Here is a 17,803-nt window from a genome sequence, read left to right on the forward strand (position 1 = left end):
CAAGACACACACGCCTCCTGGAAGTCAGGACATTCGACAAGGATATGCACAACTGTGAGAGAGACAATGCAGTTTGGAAAATAAAGAGCAGGGCGGCGCTCCATTAAGTGCCTATGAATTAAACGTTTATGGCTAATATGTAATCTCATTAGAGCCATTTCTCACCACCAATTATGGTGATGGGAGGAGGGCCATGGGGACACACTACCTTCAAGAGTATGCAGTTTGTCACGAGTAACAGAAGACCAACAATCCTGCCAATGGGTAAGGATGGAGGAATGAATAACTGGGTAGAAGTCAGAATAAGGAACACCTTTAAGGGAGATGGGGCAAGTGTAGATAGCCTCCTTAGTGACAGAGTCCGCTCGCTCATTTAAGGACACACAAATATGGCTGGGAAACTGGCAAAATTCCACTGTCCTAAACCTATTGGAGATAAACAGCCAATGTTGAATTTCGACTACAACCGAATGAACTGGATTAAAGGCTCCAGAGCCATGAGGGCACTGTGAGAGTCAACTACAACAATAAAGGAAAATTGACAGCAAGAAAGCTGTTGACAAAGAGCATACAAAATAGCACAAAGTTCTGCTGTGGAGATGCTAGTCTCTGGATGCAGGCGACACATAGGTGTGGTCAGGAAAAACAACAGAGTAGGCTACACCATCTGCAGACTTTGACCCCATCTGTGAAGACGGAAATGGAGCGGAAGTGTGAAGAAAAGTGTGCAAGGAAAAGTACGACATAAGCGAGAGTGAGGAGGGTGTTGTAGGGACTGTGCAATGTAGCAAAAACAGTAGCGATCATGGCGATCCTGTAGATACAGTATGCCTGTTTCATCATACCGACTTAGGGTAGGAGTCAAACGCAAGGCACCAGAGCTGAGGTATAACCCATTATGGTGCAGAGCATCAAGACAGCATAGAGTAGAAGGAGAGGCAGATGAGTAAGCAAGACAACCATACTTGAGTTTAGACAGCACGAAGGTGGAGCGTGCTCGTATCAGCTCCCAAGGAAGTATAACTTACCTTAAGTAAGTTAAGGACCTTAGAGTATCCAACTCAGAGGTTAGAGATATGGGGAGACCAAAACAAATGAGTGTCAAAGATTAACTCCATAAGTTTAGCAAAATCTTTGCACAAAAGGGGATTACCATAAAGCGACAAAGGGGGATGAAGAACGACCTACTTCCGAGTAAAAGGCATCGCAAAAGTTTTAGTTGTAGAGAACTTGATGCCATGATTGGTGTCCCAGGATGACACGGCATCAATCGCAAGTTGAAGTCGCCATTGAAGGAAAGGCAAGTCATCACCTTGACAGCAATGGGTAAGATTGTCAACATAGAGAGCTGATGAGATTCCAGAGGGAAGGGAGTAAAGAAGACCACTGAGGGCAACCAGGAAAATTAGTAAGTGCTCAGAACACTACTGTGAGGTACACCTTCATATTGCCGTAAAGAGGCAGAATGGTACAAACCATCACTAAAGGAACGATTAGAGCGGAAGCTTCGTAGGAAGAGGAGGAGATTACTACGAATGGAGTTGGGACAAAATATGGTATCTCCAGGTGGTGTCATATGCCTTTTTCAGGTCAAAAAAATGACAGCAACAACAGAGGTCTTTGCAGCAAAAGCAGTACATATATAGACCATGTTCACCAAAACATTTGTCATGACACATGCAAAAGCCAAATTGAGAAGGTAAGTGGTGGCAATAGTGTTCCAAGTGCAACATCATAAGGACATTGAACATACGTTCAAAGAGTTTGCAGACGCAACTCGTGAGGGCAATGGGGCAGATGTCCTTAGCAGCTGTCCCTGGAGACCCTGGTTTCTGAATAGGAAAAACCACCACCTGAAGCCAGTCCTCAGGGACAGATGATGACTGCCAGATATGGTTAAACAGATTCAGTATATACTGAAACCATGCATTGAGAGAGGTGAAATTCATTAGGAGATGTTTCGCTTTCTGAGCCCGCTGCCATAGAACCGCAGAGAGTCAGGGTAGACTGGTGTTCAGAGAGAGATCATTATAGAGAAATTGGAGATGCGTGCGAAAATCTATAGGACAAGATTCATGAAGGTGCTTACGAATAAGGAAAGATGGAGGAAGACTAGAACTGGAGCCACCAGTCGAAAGAGGGGAACACAGTTCGGTGGCGACTGACACAGAATCCGCCACAATAGAACCATGGAAGTGAAGGACTGGTGAGACATCTGGAACAAACTTACCGGCAATCTTACGGATTTTCTTCCAGATCTGGGGCAGAAGAATATCAGACGTAATGGTGGAGACAAAAGATTTCCAACTCTCACGTTTAACCGTACGGACCGCAGTCACCTTATAAAACAAAAGAAAACAGCCGTCTGTCTGCATCTGTCTTTCTTCCAGGCTGCACTCTTACAGAGGACAGTCGAAACACCCAGCATTCCACCTGGGAACGCATTTCTGCATGTCCCTGAAGGTAGAGCAAGGAATAGAGTGGAGGGCAGCGTCTAATATAGTGTGATGAAAAAAGGAGTAGGGCTCGACGATGAGGCAGATAGGAGAGGTCAGAAAGAGTAGCATGTAGAGTGAATAGATTCCAGTCAGCCTTGACAAACTGCCACCTAGGGGAGGAGAGAGAAGGGTGAAAAGAGAAAAAGGTGACAAGGATGGGGAAATGGTCACTGTTATGGAGGTCACGAAGAATCCACCACGTGAAATCTAAATAAAGACGAGACGAAAAAGAGGGAGGTGGTGATGAAGAACAGGAACTACAGGAGGGGTAAAAGTCAAAGCATGACAAGAGGCGAGAGGATGGATGTTGCAAGGACCGCGCAAGATATCAAAGACAATAGCGATCACGGCGATCCTGGAAAGATAGGAAGGCAGTATCAACATACAAGCTGAGGGCGGGAGTCGAACGAAAGGCACCAGAGCTGAGGCGCAACCCAGTACGGTGCAAAGCATCATGACGACGAAGAGTAGGAGACGAGTAAGCAGGGCAACCATAATCGAGTTTAGACAGGACGAGAGACGAATGTAAAGAGAGGAGTGTGCGGCTATCAGCTCCCCAAGAAGTATGGGACAAAACCTTAAGCATGGTAAGGGTCTTGGAGCATTCAACTTGGAGGTAAGAGATATGAGGCGACCAAGACAAACGAGTGTCAAAGATTAACCCCAAAAGCTTAGCGGACTACCTGAACACAAGGAGATGACCATAAAGCGAAAGAGGGACAAAGAACGACATGCTTCTGAGTAAAAGTCATAGCATAAGTCTTAGACATAGAGAACTTGAAGCCATGATAAGTGGCCCAAGATGACATGGCATCAATCGCAAGTTGAAGCCACCGTTGAAGGAGAGGCGAATCATCATCCCGACAGGAAAGGGTAAGATCGTCGACATAGAGAGCGAAGAAGACGCCAGAAGGGAGGAAATAAGACCGTTGAGTGCAACTAGAAAAAGAGTAGTGCTCAGAACACTACCTTGGGGTACACCCTCATATTGCCTAAAAGGGGCAGAGAGAGTGGCACCAAGCCTAACTCGAAAGAAACGAGAGATAAAGCTTTGGAGGAAGAGAGGGAGATTACCACGAAGGCAAGATGAATGAAGTTGTGACAGAATATGATATCTCCAGGTGGTGCCGTAAGCCTTTCCCAAGTCAAAGAAGGCGGCAACAACAGAGGTCTTCGCAGCAAAAACAGTACAAATATAGACCTCTAAGTTTGCCAGGACATGTTGTGCTGCGGCACTTGTGAAAACCAAATTAAGAAGGGGAGAGGTGGTGAGTGTTCTAAAAACCACATCAGACAAACGTTAACCATACGTTCAAAAGAGTTTGTAGACAACTCATGAGGGCAATAGGGTGGAAGTCCTTAGGGAATGTCCCGAGAGACCCTGGAAACATAACAGGGAGGACGGGGAGGACAACGGCATCAAGCCAGTCCTCAGGTACTGAAGACGACTCTCAGACCCGATTATACAGACTCAGTAAATACCGAGACATGCACAGATGGAGATGGTGAAGCATCTCATAATGAATGCCATCGGAACCCACTGCCATAGAACCACAGAGGGACCGGGCAGACTTAAGTTCAGAGAGAAGGGATCGTTATAGGGAAGGCTGAGATGAGTGCAGAAATCTAAAGGACGAGATTCAAGAACAGGCTTACGAAGAAGGAAAGATTAAGGAAGATGAGAACCAGAGCTAACAGACGAAAAGTGGGAACCCAGTTCGGTCGCAACGTGCAATGGGTCCACCACAAGAGTACCACGGAGGTGGAGGACCGGCGAGACATCAGAAGCAAACTTGCCGACTATCTTGCGGATACCCCTCCAGAGTATTTTCGGACGTAATAGTGGAAACATAAAACCTCCAACACTCACGTTTACCTGTACAGATGGTCCTACGGACCACTGAACTCGCCTTCTGAAACAAAAGACAAAAATCAGCCATCTGCCGGCGGTGGTGTCTCTTCCAGGCTGCACGCTTATAGCAGACAGCCCAAGCACAGTCCACATTCCACCAGGGAACGCACTTCCATGTTTCCTGAGAGGTAGAGCGAGGAAAAGAGTGGAGGGCAGCAATGGAGATGGTGTCATGAAAAAGGACGAGGGAGCGAGGGAGAAGCAAAATGGAGAGGTCGGAGAGAGTAGCACAGAGGGTAAATTGATGCCAGTCAGCCTCGGCAAACCGCCACCTAGGGAAGGAGAGGGCAGGGTGAAAAGAAAAAAGGTAACAAGGATGGGGAAATGGTCACTGCCATGGAAGTCATCAAGAACCTGCCATGTGAAATTCAAGTAAAGAGACAACGAGCAAAGAAAAAATCAAGACAGGAAAGGGTGCAGTCCAAGAGTCCAAATGAGTGGGCTCATCAGAATTCCTCAGAGACAGGGAAGAAGAGAGGATGAGCGGTTCAAGAAGGCGACCCCGGGTGCTTGTCAGAACATCACCCCAGAGGGTATGTCGACAACTGAAATCATCCAGCAGGAGCACAGACTCTGGCAAGGAGTCCACTAGGTGTTTAAGATTGGGAAGAGAAAGGGGCACATTTGGGGGGGAGATAAATGGAACAAACTGTGTACCATTTACGCACAAAGACACGGGCAACAGAACATTGGAGAGGTGATGGAAAAAGTAATGGGATGAAGGGAACATCAGAACGAATCAAAAGCAGAAAAGTTATTGGCCCCAGCAAAATCTGAAGGGGGGGTCAGGGGGAGAGAAAGGAATAATCACGGAAGCGACCAGGATGAGCACCAAGCATCGGCTCCTGGAGACGGACACAAAGGAGCGAAAACTGTGAAATCAAAAGTTGGAGTTTATGGAAATTGGTGTAATATCCACGAATATTCCATTGAAGAATAGACATCGACAAAAAGAGAAAGGACAGGAACAGAGAACAATGAAGAAACAAAGGTTAAAAAGGAACACAGCATGTCAAAGAAGTACAGGAACAGGATCAGGGTCAGCGAAGTCAGGGATAGTGGGCATGGGTAAACTGAGTAAGGATGGAGGGAAGGGAGTGGGAAGACAGACCAGAGGCAGATGAGCAGGGACCAGAGGAGGAGGCAACCGAGAGGGACTTTCAAGGACAGCAGGAGGGGCAGAAACAGGGGAGCACACCTCAGCAAGGGCAGGAACCGAGAGGGTAGCGGGGGCCAAAGAAACCTCCACAGCAGGAACAGGGGGCTCGACCACCGAAATGGGAGGGGTGGAGCGATAGAGTCAGAGGTAGGGGCGAGGATGAAAGTGAAGCTTTCTTACCAGTCGGGGAGGAGGAAGAAGATAAGCCAGGCTTTTGCTTCTGACTCAGAGAGGCAGATGTTCCAGCAGCAACATACTGGGCAACAGACTCAAATGTCTAAACAGAAGAAGAACGAAAGCGAACAACACGATGATCGCTAGGAGAAGGATGGATATCAGCTCGCACTGACAGGCGGCGTGGAGAGCTAAGAGACAGAGGAGAAGGATGGGAAGGAGGATCAAAGGGAGATGAGAAAGAAGACACAGGAGACATGGCAAACTGGGTAGAAAGAAGGGGAACCCCAGACAGAGAACCAGGAGGGGGGACCCTTCGGGTCAGAATGTAAAGGAACAGGGGAGCAGGCGGTGGGCGTATCTGGGTCTAAGGCCTGGAAACTGTTGAGACTGAGGAAGGTGGGAAGGACGAGGAGAGGAAGAGCGCAACACGTGAGCGTAAGAAACCCCAGCGAAAGGGGGAGGAGGGGGATGGTGAACTTGGCGCCTCACCTCAGGAAATGACAAACGTTCCCAGTGCTTCATGTTGAGGACGGCTGCCTCAAGTTTGTAATGGATACACGCTCGAGAGAAGGTAGGGTGGGCATCACCGCAATTGAGGCCGCGAGCCTGGGGAGAAGTGCACTCCGACTTAGAATGACCTTCGTTCCCACACATAGGGCAGAGAGAGAGAGAGAGAGAGAATACTGGAGCATTTGAGGGCACCATGTCCGAACTTCCAGCACTTATTACAAAGCCGAGAAGAGGGTATGTACTCCTGAATGGAGCATCTGGCACCAGCAAGAATAACAGAGGGCGGAAGTGTCCAACCATCAAAGGTAATTTTCACAAGCCGAAGGGACAGATGGCGACAGACACGAGGGGGTCATGAACGTGTAAACCTGGAGAACAGAATGGCCTTGGGCCTCGAGGACATGTTTAATATCCTCGTGGCAGTCCTTGAGGTTCCTAATACCGGTTGCAACATGGTGTCGGAGGAGAACAGTGCCAACACTGGCACTTAACTGAGCATTCTTGGAGACCCCAACAGGGGGGAGTCACCTCAATGCAGGACAAAGTCGCCAAGTGGACAGCTGCATCCCGAGAAGAAGCAGCAACAACATGCGTACCGAGATGGGTGGGGTTAAAAGTAACAGAGGCATCTACTGAACCAACAAGGTCCCTATGGAGGGAGAAATTGTCAGCAGTAGAATCTAAATGATGGAGGTCAAAGTATCAAGGGACCTAGAATGTGAAATGACCTTCCCAACCATGTTAAAGACTGTACCTCTCTCAACCAGTTTAAGATAAAAACAAAGCTATACCTAATAAATTCCCTGTAACCTACCTTACCCCTCTATTGTCAACCAATGTGTTTTTTTTAAATGACGCTGTTTGCCGACCGAATTGTATTTGTGCTGCTTTTCCAGCCATGTTCCCCCTTTTTATCTCTTTTTTTTTATTCGTTCTCAACTCATTTTATTCTTTATGCTCAATTAGTATTAAGCTTTAGTCATTTAAGTTTTTCATGCCCGAAACGCTTTGCGTAATAGTGGCTTTAGGCATTGTATGTACTAGCCCTATCTATAAATCCATCACTCTTTGTAAAATCTCTTGTATGTATGTATCTTACCTAAATAAACATTTGATTTGATTTGATTTTGACTTAGTCCACGTAGCAAGAACAAACAAGGCATGGTACGAATTGGTATGGGAAGGAAGCATGCGAGAGCGGCCATGGCGGGGACGGTGGTGAGAACCCCCTAGAAAGAGAGAGGGGGGGGGTCATAAGGTGCAGTAGTCACAATGAGAGATGGAGTCGTTCTAGGGGACGAGGTAGTCACCACAGGGGGCTTGGGGCTCGACCCAACCACAGAAGAGGAAGGGGAGCGAGGGAGTAGTCCAGTCTGGGCCCAATGTAGCAGGGGCTACAGAGCCCGGCTTTCCATCACAGTCCGACTCGGGGCCCTGGTCTCCCACCCCACATTTGAGAAGTTAAAAATAAGTGTCAGATATCAGCATGTAAATGAACAGGTAATCATTTCATCAACAAACAAGCCCCCATACCCACCATAGCGCCACAATTAGAGGATAGGACACCCGATAAGACGTGTCCCCCCCCCCAGGGGTGCATCGTGGATATATGCCCTGCAATCACCACTTTAAGAACCATCAGTCGATCAAGATTGGGCTCAGCAACGAAGAAAAAGAGTGACAATAAAAGTGTCCCTTTGCTCAACAATTTCGGGTACCACAGTTTTACTTGCGAGACTGTGCCTCACCTAACACCCAGTGTCAAAACAGAAGATGACATCTAAACGAATGATCAAGAATAGCAAAAAGTCGCTGGGAAATAGCAATTAAAAAGGAGAATTGGGAAGGAAAAATTAAACTTAGTAGGAAAAAGCATTCAGCACAATTAGTGAAGAAGGCAGCAGGACCATAAGGCTTCAAAAGGACAGAGGACACTGTCCCATGGGGCATCACACTCTAGCATCTGCCAACCAAGCCCCCTCACGATGGCAACAGGCTGGAAAGGGAGGGAGAGATGAAAAAGACGAGAGGGTGAAGAATACTGCCCGGTGAGACACCAGTGTTTATGGGTAGAGTGGGAAAATTGGAATCATTCACAGAGACATACTGGAGCCTGTCACTGCATGAGGTAAGATTGTAGGTATTGGAGGGAGTGACCTCTTACTCCGTAATGTTGCAATTAAGAAAGTTAATGTGTTTACAGTGTCAAAACGTCTTATGTAGGTCAACAAATAAATGAATAAGTTTTCCAAGGGCTGCATAAATTAAATTAATCATACTAACTACAATCAATTAATCAGCTACAGATAGACAACATTAACATCAGTAATAAAAATGATGGCAAGTTTCTTGGCCTATTCCTAGACAAGAGACTCAACTTCAGCACCCACATTCAACACATAACTAAGAAAGTCTCTAAGACAGTTGGTATACTCTCCAAAATCAGATATTATGTTCCTAACTCTGCTCTCCTCTCACTATATTATGCACTAATCTACCCCTATCTTAATTATGGTATCTGTGCATGGGGGACTACCACTGCAAACCACCTTAAGCCCATCATCACACAGCAAAAATCTGCTATCAGAATAATAACTAACTCTGCTTTCAGACAACACTCAGCTCCCTTGTTTAAATCTCTAAACTTGCTAAATATTAACTCCCTCCACACATTCTCTTGTGTCAACTACATTTACAAAACCCTGTTCTTAAATGCAAACCATGCTCTGAAACTCTCCCTGGACAGATGTAATAGGACCCATTATCACCACACCAGAAATAAATATCTCTTTGATATCCCCAGGGTCAAACTTAATCTGTGTAAACACTCTATGCAAATTAAGGGACCTAGTCTATGGAACTCACTCCCTAGTGAATTGAAAAACTGTAAAACTTTTGCCTTATTTAAAAGCAAAACCAAAAAGTACCTAACTTCATCTATTTAGTTTCCTACACTGAGCTTTAAATTTGCTCTGTACCTAGTGGTACCCAATCTCCTAATTTTTATGTAATATCAAACAACCTTATCATTGTGTTCATTGCTGTCTTCTTTTATGTGCTAGCCATATGCTGTATTGTGACTACCAATTTTTGTCAACTACCATTCAAGCTGTCATTGCAATCAATCTTATATTGTTTCTGCTGTATTGTGCCTACCAATTTGTTGTCAACTACCATTTTAAGCTGTCATTGCAATCAATCATAGCTACCTATGTGCTTTAATATACTGTACCTATAATTTTCTCTCATTTTTTTTTTTTTTTTTTTTCATTCCATGTAATCTTATCATTTTTTTGTCTATAAATTTTGCAAGTATTTACCTCCTTAAAATTTTCTTAGATTAAGGACCTGCCCGAAACGCTGCGCGTGCTAGTGGCTTTACAAGACTGTAATTACCATAATTGTATCCTCACATTCTTGTATATGCATAAATAAATAAATAAATAAACTGAGCATGATTGGTCCTTTTTTGCGCCTGAAGCCATTATGGGAAGAAGTAAGTATAAATAGGAGTAAGGCTGCGTGTAAATTAACTTTAAAATAATTTAGACAAAATCGGCAGAATTGATATTGGTCTATAATTGTTGACTTCAGTGAGATTGCTGCTTTTATGGACTAAGGTTACTCTTGCTTTTTTTCTCAAAATATCAGGAAAGGTTGGAGTTCAAATAATTTGTTGTAGAGCAATGCAATGGCTGGAGCTAAAAATCTAGAGGCTTTTTTTGTAAATTAGGGGTGGTATCTCAACATACAGTATCTATGCATGGGGTTCATTCATCCACTGCAAACTACCTCAAGCCCATCATCACCCAACAAAAATCTGCTATCATAACAATAAAACTGTCTTCAAACAACACCCTACCTCTCTGTTTAAAATCCTTGAACATGCTACATATACACTCGCTCTACACATTCTCTTGTGCTATTTACAAGTACAAAACCTTGTTCCTAAATGCTAACCCTGATCTGAAACTCTCCATTGATAGACGTAATAGAACCCACAAGCACCACAACATAAATATCTCTTTGATATCATTTTTTTATATAAATTGACAGTCAGGATAATATAATTGCCAATCAGACTAATACCCAGCAAACACAGAACGTTTGTGGACGTTTTTAAATGGTTCCACAAAGGTAATACTGTAACTTTTGACATAAATACGTATATCTGACATTCTTAAAACCAAAGGATATAACTAAAAACATATATTCTTATGACACAGTTTTTTAAGATTTATGTAAAAATTTAAAAATAATAGTAAATGCTATGGTATTATAATGTTTTCATGCTTTATATTTAAGAATAAATAATTTTCAGTCAACATTTAGTTTTTTTTGTTTACTTTCTGTAAAGCTATCCAATTTACGTTCTTATAACATAAATATAACATTTATATGACGTCAGTATAACGTTATTTACACGACATCATTACGTTATTATGATGTTATATTAACGTATAATTCCTGTGTGAAAACCAGAATATATATTGAACTTTATGTTTTAAACATTGTAAAGTTATCATAAAACTTGGATTAGACGGTAAGCATGCTTTACTTATGAAAATATACAAACAAATCAACAAAAACATTTTAACATAAAAAACATAAACATAACATAAATTAATTGCATGCATGGGAGTTAACTGGAACTCTGTAATATTGCATACATGAACCTTAAGGTACAAACCCAGTGTATTTACTCATACAGTTCTTTCCTAAATCTAAATTTTTCCAATTTTTACACTTTGTTTCGAGTTCTGTCTTGTGTTGCTACTTTTAATACCCCATTAATGTCCCCTTTGTTATGTCCATTCATCCCATTGTGCACCTCTACCATATATCACTCCTAATTCTTTGCTTTTCTAGAGAATGTAATATAAGCTTTGACAATCTTTCTTCATATGACAGGTTAACAGGTAGAACAAAGATTACCATTTATATATGGATAACCATTATAAGTCGGTTTGAATGAGTGAATTGCTGCTTGAAGATAGGTATATACACGTGTGGTACTATCAGATTGCATCGTGGTGAGCCTAAAACCCTTCAGATCCAAGCAAAGGGTAAAATGCCAGCAGATACAATTGCGAACACATTGATACCAAAATGAAAGACATATGACGAGAATTGAGGTAACCAAAGTGAAAAGTGTGTTCACATTACATTGCACTAGAGTGCTCCCAGGTTACTTTCTCTCACTTTCTCTGTTTTGTGTGGATGGTCCGCCGTGCTTTCATCACGTCAGCGGGTGGAGCACGCTGCTGTTTTTGACATTTCATGCATAAATTCCGGTTGGAAATTCTATTGCGAACACATTGATACCAAAATGAAAGACCTAGGATGACAATTGAGGTGACCAGAATGAAAAGAGTGTATACATTTTATCGCTCTTGTGCGCTCCCTGGTAACACGCTCTCGCTTTCTCTGTTTGTTGCGGATGGTAAGCCGGGCTTTTGGAGTTTATATGCCTTTAGTCCTGTAGAGAATTCTATTGCGAACACATTGATGCTAAATTGAAAAACCTAGGATGAGAATTGAGGTAACAAAGTTGAAAAGGGTATACACTTTTCAGTATTATCACGCTCAGCTTTCTTTTTCTGGTACCCTTGGCCTACATTCATCTTGTCGGCGGGTGGAGCGCGCTGCTGTCTTTGACATTATATGCACATAGTTCTGTTGGGAATTCTATTGCGAACGCATTGATACCAAAATGAAAGACATAGGACGAGAATTAAGGTGACAAAGTTGAAAAGAGTATACACTTTTCAGTATTTCCGCACACTACCAGGGAATGTCCAAAAAAAAATGGAGAGAGTGGAGGGGTAACTTGCTCAAAACGCGAAATTGTTTGGGGAGATTAACTTTCGTTCAATACTATTATGCAAGAGGAGCGACACATCTATGGTTCATCCAATAAAATCAGCAGACTTCTAGATGTTACTACTGCTCGGCTTAGACTCGGTTACAAGTATTTCTGGGAATTCTCATTATCTGCCGATGTAGACCTGACCAAATGTTAACTGTCAACAAAATTATTCGCACACCCTCCGTCACTATGTGATAGTGAATTCAGAGACAATTTTATAACCAATGTACCAACGATGTGTCAATATTTCATTCAAAATTATCTGGTACCAGAAATTTTAGCCAAATATCCCCAGTTTGCTAACTGTAAGTAGTAACAAAGTGATTGTAACCTATCCACCGCTGCCCACTGGATGGGGGGCGGTGTGCAGGACAAACATATCAATTGTGACACTAGCTCTCCACATATGTCAGTTGCTTAATTTAGAAACTGTACTTGTGATCGATCTCGAACCCATTGTTGATGTGACGACTTATACTGAATTTTGTAACTAGCTCATCAAGATTGTAACTTGCTTAGCTAAATGAATTGTGGGGTTCAGTCCCTGAGCCCATTATGTGCCTCTGCAACCCTTTCCACTACCGCCCACAAGATGGGTATGGGATGCATAATAAATGAACTAAACTAACTTTAAGGCATCCTGAAAGAAAGCTTGGAGGGTTTGAAAAATTGCAGAACGAAGCCGTGAGGATAATCCTTGGGTGCCCTCGTACCACAAAGATACTTAATATGAGAAAGGAACTTAATATTCCGAGCGTTGTTTATCGTGTTACTGAAAATAACTGTCAAATTGGTATAAAAATGCTTAGGCTAGCTCATCCTAACCCTTGCACAGAAGCCCTCCAGAATTTCTTTATTGAATGTTGAAAACAACCCTCAAGTTATTTCCGTAACAGCATGCACTCCTGTATGCTAATCCCCACAATCACCAAGCCCACCCGAGTCACTCAAACATCTGCCACTACCCTGGATCACCTTTGGACTAATATAACAGCTCCCCTTACATCTGGGGTAATTTATGACAGAACAACTGACCACTATCCTACTTTCCTCATAGCAAACATTGACACATCACCACCAGAAACCAAAAAACTTTCATTCAGGCTACATAGTGAATCAGCTTTAGGCAATCTCTCTAATGCACTTCACAATATTAACTGGGAATCTGAATTTAATAATTCACAGGATATAAACTCATCAACTAACCTCTTTCTCTACAAAACTCTAAGCCTCTACAACACTCACTGTCCCCTCCTTACCAAACAAGTAACTGATAAAAGAAAAAATAACCCGTGGCTCACAAGTGGCATAATTAAATCAATCAACAAAAAAACATGAATACGAAAAGAAATTTAGGAGTGGCCTAATTCCAATGGAAGTAGTTAAAAGGTACTCGTCAGTGCTTACCAGTATCATAAGAAAAGCAAAACTTTCATATTATGAGACTAGATTCAAAGAAGCAAAAGGCAACATGAAAAGCACATGGAATACCATCTCTAACATCCTGGGAACTAAACAACACTCCCACAACCAGATAACACTCTCTAAGGATGGCCTTACACTGTCATCTGACTTAGAAATGGCGAATGAATTTAATAGCTTCTTTTCATCGATTGGTGCTAACCTTGCAAGTAAAATCCCACAGACTCAGACACATATCAACACATATCTCTCAGGCAGCTATCCAAACTCTCTTCTCCTCTCACCAGTCAGCCCGTCAGATGTTGTGTCCATCATACATTCACTAAAAACCAAAGCTGGGAACATCAGTGAAATCCCATCCATTGTATACAAGAGCGCCTCCCATATGCCCTTGCACCACCTATAGCTCTGCTGTTCAACAAATCCCTTGAGTGTCATACATTCCCTGATATCCTTAAAAACGCAAGAGTAACGCCAGTTCATAAAGGAGCTAGTGGATTATGTTGCATCTCTGCTTGCCTTGATGACTGAAAGAAAGCTTAAAGGGCTTGAAAACTTGCAGAACGAAGCCTTGAAGATAATCCTTGGATGTCCCTAGTACCACAAAGATACTTAACATGAGGAAGGAACTTAATATTAACTTAATAATAGAATATGAGTGCATATTCTACTGCATTACTATTTGTAATGATCCTCATATTGTGCTTCAGTAATCCAATGTATAACCCTGAGATGTTTTCCTAATTGTACTTAGGATTCCTTGTTCATTATTGTGTATTGTTCTGATCTGCTTTTGTGTCAAATTCTTGCATCGTACCTGTAAACAATTTTTTGACAATTTTACTGTAATTATCCTACTTAAAATCATCTGTACTTGTAAAGTAAAGCTGTAATGTACCTGTTAAACACTTTTTATCAATTTTACATTTAATTATTTCTCTAAAACTCTGTTTAAGAATTTGCTCAAAGATTAGTTTAAGGACTTGCCCGAAACTCTATATATGCAAGCTAGTGGTTTTACAAGATTATAATTCTAACTTAAGCTCTATGTTGTGTCTTAACCCCCCAATGTACGTTCTTGTATATATATAAATAAATAAAATAAATAAATAACGAGGGATCGAGGCATTAATGCGCAGTACGTGCTTCCCTCATCTGTGACGTCACAGCGCCATCTGACGACAGCATAAACACAGGCGGCCATTTTATGTTCCACCAAGATTAAAAAAAAAAAAATAATTTTGCCCCGAGGGGCGAGTTTATTGGGCAGCGCCCAATGTGTTCGCAATAGAATGTTCTACAAGAACATGTATAAAATAAGTGACACAGAGATTATTGATGTGTGTATTTGTGTGGGTGATTATAAATATGCATGTGTATGTATATATGTATACGTATATATATATATATATATATATGTACATGTATGTATGAGAGTGTGTACATGTATATATAACATTAATAATTTTGTAACTAGCGTCAAAAATTGTTATTTGCTTAGCTAAACAAACTAGAGAGTTCAGTTCCTGAACCCATTATGTGCCTCTGTAATCCTTTACACCACCGCCCACGGGATGGGTATGGGGTGCATAATAAAGAAAGATATTGAAATAATAAGGGTATGAAATGTATCAACATAAAACATTAATGTTAATGGCCATCAGGTAAAATCAGGTTATTATTTGTAAAGAATTTAAATGAGTTAAACTAAATACGAACTTAATATGTTTTGCTAACGCAAAAATATATTCCCGAGGTATTGTAATTGCAAATAAATATTTAATACAATTATTTGTATCATTTTTTTTATTTTAGATTTCCGTATTGCTTGATAATATATAATAGCGTTTAGATAATGCTAGCGCTGGACATTCTTTAGGCTCGTTGCATGTTGTGGTAGTCGCCGCCATTTTAAAACCGTGTCGAGAGGGACGGCTGCTGGCTTATCCACAAAATCCTGCTGCATCTTCAATAGTTAAGGTAACTGTTTTCTTTTATTTGCTCTTAGACATGTGTAGTATATATATAAGCTTGTGGTGGTAGGCTGGATGGTGTGTTGATGGCCCTGGAGGCGTGTTGATGGCCTGGAGGCGTGTTGATGGCCCTGGCTGGATGGTGTGTTGATGGTGGTGTTGTGTTGATGGCCCTGGAGGTGTGTTGATGGTGGTGTTGTGTTGATGGCCCTGGAGGTGTGTTGATGGCCCTGGAGGTGTGTTGATGGTGGTGTTGTGTTGATGGCCCTGGAGGTGTGTTGATGGTGGTGTTGTGTTGATGGCCCTGGAGGTGTGTTGATGGTGGTGTTGTGTTGATGGCCCTGGAGGTGTGTTGATGGTGGTGTTGTGTTGATGGCCCTGGAGGTGTGTTGATGGTGGTGTTGTGTTGATGGCCCTGGAGGTGTGTTGATGGTGGTGTTGTGTTGATGGCCCTGGAGGTGTGTTGATGGTGGTGTTGTGTTGATGGCCCTGGAGGTGTGTTGATGGTGGTGTTGTGTTGATGGCCCTGGAGGTGTGTTGATGGTGGTGTTGTGTTGATGGCCCTGGAGGTGTGTTGATGGTGGTGTTGTGTTGATGGCCCTGGAGGTGTGTTGATGGTGGTGTTGTGTTGATGGCCCTGGAGGTGTGTTGATGGTGGTGTTGTGTTGATGGCCCTGGAGGTGTGTTGATGGTGGTGTTGTGTTGATGGCCCTGGAGGTGTGTTGATGGTGGTGTTGTGTTGATGGCCCTGGAGGTGTGTTGATGGTGGTGTTGTGTTGATGGCCCTGGAGGTGTGTTGATGGTGGTGTTGTGTTGATGGCCCTGGAGGTGTGTTGATGGTGGTGTTGTGTTGATGGCCCTGGAGGTGTGTTGATGGTGGTGTTGTGTTGATGGCCCTGGAGGTGTGTTGATGGTGGTGTTGTGTTGATGGCCCTGGAGGCGTGTTGATGGCCCTGGAGGTGTGTTGGTGGCCCTAGCTGGAGGTGTGTTGATGGCCCTATATATTATATTAGGAATATCAGAGGTCCCAGGACAATTATTGTGCATGTGTAGTATGTATATTTATGTAGTATATTTGGCATATTTAATGGCATTTAGTTAAGGCCACTTAGTGGCATGTCTCTGCACCGTTTCCAGTTTGTTGATATGCTTTCTAAGATATGGGCACCATACAACTGCTGCATACTCCAACTTTGGTGTAACAAAAATTGTGAACAATTTCAAAATTTTCAAAATTTCAATTTCAAAATTTCAAAAAATGCATTTTTATATCATTAGTATTGAATAATAATAATGCAAATAATTGACTTATAAATGATGTACAATTAATTGGTAGGTGATATTATATTATTAATATTTTTTCATTCTTGCAAAGCCTTAACAAAGCCATTAACATGTTAATATAAACTTGATCACCTTCCACTTATTTTCTCATGTGCTACCTACATGTACAAAACCTTATTCCTAAATGCATATTTTGTTCTGAAACTTGTCCTTTATATGTTGTGTATCACCATCTCTGGAGAGTTTTATCTGATTGATGTATAAATTACTTTTAATTTTACAGAATATTATTGTTATACTGAATTTATTATTATATAAATAACTTAATTTTACAGAATCATCTATCAACGCACATCCACAAGTTGAGGAGGAGGATGTGACCTTCCAGATTTCTCAAGTACTGAAACATAGACCAAACAGGCCTGGTGGATCTAGGTACAAGGTAAAATAATTTAAATTTTTTTTTTTTTTTTCCTAATTGTCCGATATATATATATATATATATATATATATATATATATATATATATATATATATATATATATATGTCGTACCTAGTAGCCAGAACGCACTTCTCAGCCTACTATGCAAGGCCAAATTTGCCTAATAAGCCAAGTTTTCCTGAATTAATATATTTTCTATAATTTTTTTCTTATGAAATGATAAAGCTACCCATTTCATTATGTATGAGGTTAATGTTTTTTTATTGGAGTTAAAATTAACGTAGATATATGACCGAACCTAACCAACCCTACCTAACCTAACCTAACCTATCTTTATAGGTTAGGTTAGGTTAGGTAGTAGAGAAAGTTAGGTTAGGTTAGGTAGGTTAGGTAGTCGAAAAACAATTAATTCATGAAAACTTGGCTTATTAGGCAAATCGGGCCTTGCATAGTAGGCTGAGAAGCGAGTTCTGGCTACTAGGTACGACATATATATATATATATATATATATATATATATATATATATATATATATATATATATATATATATATAT

The 17,803-nt window shown here is 41.8% G+C and overlaps 1 long non-coding RNA gene across 1 annotated transcript in view; it reads left to right on the forward strand.

Moving 5' to 3' along the window:
* Positions 1-15,451: 15,451 nt before the first annotated feature.
* The window catches only part of LOC138354426 (uncharacterized), a 5,478-nt gene continuing 3,126 nt past the window's right edge, over positions 15,452-17,803 (forward strand). The window contains exons 1-2 of the long non-coding RNA XR_011223556.1: positions 15,452-15,527; positions 17,140-17,246. This is a non-coding gene — a long non-coding RNA (uncharacterized lncRNA). The remainder of the gene's footprint in view (positions 15,528-17,139; positions 17,247-17,803) is intronic.

Source organism: Procambarus clarkii, chromosome 63, assembly GCF_040958095.1.
Source record: "Procambarus clarkii isolate CNS0578487 chromosome 63, FALCON_Pclarkii_2.0, whole genome shotgun sequence".
Classification (NCBI taxonomy): Eukaryota; Metazoa; Arthropoda; class Malacostraca; order Decapoda; family Cambaridae; genus Procambarus; species Procambarus clarkii.